Below are 1,891 nucleotides of genomic sequence, written 5' to 3'. Positions count from 1 at the left end.
CCCGGCTATTTTTTGGTTGCAGCCGTCATTGTTGTTTTGGCAGGTCGGGGTGGGGATTCGAACCCGCCACCTTAGGTGTACGTGGCTGGCGCCTTAGCAGGTTGAGCTATAGGCGCCAAGCCTAAGCCCAAGAGTTTGAGGTTGCTGTCAGCTGTGACACCACAGCACTCTACCAAGGGCAACACAGTAAGATTCAGTCTCAAAAAGGCAAAAAAAAAAGAACCTCACCTTGGCCAGTGCAGCGGCTCCTTCCTATTATCCCAACATTGAGGCAGGATGGTACCTTGAGGCCAGGAGTTCGAGACCAAACTGAGCAAGAGCAAGACCCTGTCTCTACTAAAAAATAGAAAAATTAGCCAGGTGTGGTGGTGGGTGCCTCAAGTCCCAGCTACTCAGAAGGCCAGGGCTGGGGGATTACTTGAGTGCAGGAGTTTGAGGTTGCTGTGACTAAGTTGACACTTGTGGTGCTCTAGCCCGAGGCTACCCAATGAGACTCTTGTCTCAAAAATAAAAAAAAAAAAAAAGAACCCCACAACCCTCCCCCAAACAAAAACAGCAAAAACCTCTTATCTTTGATTCCAGTATGTTTTTTAAAAATTCACTATGGAAGAATCCTTCATGATATTTTGACTCTTTCTAACCAAGAACATGGTTTCGATTCCAGTTTACTTTTGTGACTTCAAAGACTTTTACATTTTCTCCTGGAGGTTTACATATTTCCCATTAAATTTGATCCTGAATGCTTTCTCTATTTTATTTTCTAACTTAGGGATCAGCAAACTATATAGCCCACAGGCCCCACTGCCTGTTTTTATATGGCCTGTGAGGTAAGAATAGTTTTTACATTTTAATGGTTGGAAAAAATAGAAGGAAAGGTACTATTTTGTGATATGTAAAACATTTGAAATTTAAATGTCATTATATACAGTAATTTTTTCTTTTTTTTTTGAGACAGAGCCTCAAACTGTCGCTCTGGGTAGAGTACCATGGTGTCACAGCTCACAGCAACCTCCAACTCCTGGGCTTAAGCAAGTCTCTTACCTCAGCCTCCCAAGTAGCTGGGACTACAGGTGCCCACCACAATGCCCAGCTATTTTTAGGTTATAGTTGTCATTGTTGTTTGGCGGGCCCGGGCTGGATTCAAACCTGCCAGCTCTGGTATATATGCCTGGTGCCTTAGCCACTTGAGCTACAGGCGCTGAGCCTACAGTAAAGTTTTTTTTTTTTTTTCCTTGTCTTTCCTTTTAATTTTTTTTTTATTTCTTATAGCATAACTGTGTACATTAATGCAATCATGGGTTACAGTGTGCTGTTTTCACATACATTTTGAAATACTCTCATCAAACTGGTTAACATAACCTTCACGTCATTTTCTTAGTTATTGAGTTAAGACATTCATACTCTGCTTTTAGAAAGATTCACTTTACCCTTGTAAGATAAACCATAGAGGTGACCCCACCAATCACCCTCCCTCCCCCCATCCACCCCCTCACCTCCCTTCTCCCACCCCCTTCCCATATTCTAAGGCTAGAATTAGGTTATGACATTCTATAAAAGCTATGAATTAGTTTCAAAATAGGGCTGTGTACATTGGATACTTTTTCTTCCATTCTTGAGATACTTGGCTAAAAAGAACATTTTCTAATTCCATCCATATAAACATGAAGGAGGTAAAGTCTCCATCTTTCTTTAGGGTTGCATAGTATTCCATGGTGTACACATAACACAATTTATTAATCCAATGGGCACTTGGGCTTCTTCCATGACCTAGGAATTATGAATTGGGCTGCAGTAAACATTCTGATACAAATATCTTTGTTGTAATTCTATTTTTGGTCTTCTGGATATATACCTAATAAAGGAATTGCAGGATCAAATGGCAGGTCTATTT

The sequence above is a fragment of the Otolemur garnettii genome, unplaced genomic scaffold, assembly GCF_000181295.1.
Source record: "Otolemur garnettii isolate 467f Iridium unplaced genomic scaffold, OtoGar3 scaffold00015, whole genome shotgun sequence".
Taxonomy (NCBI): Eukaryota; Metazoa; Chordata; class Mammalia; order Primates; family Galagidae; genus Otolemur; species Otolemur garnettii.
Note: the sequence above shows the minus strand (reverse complement) of the source record.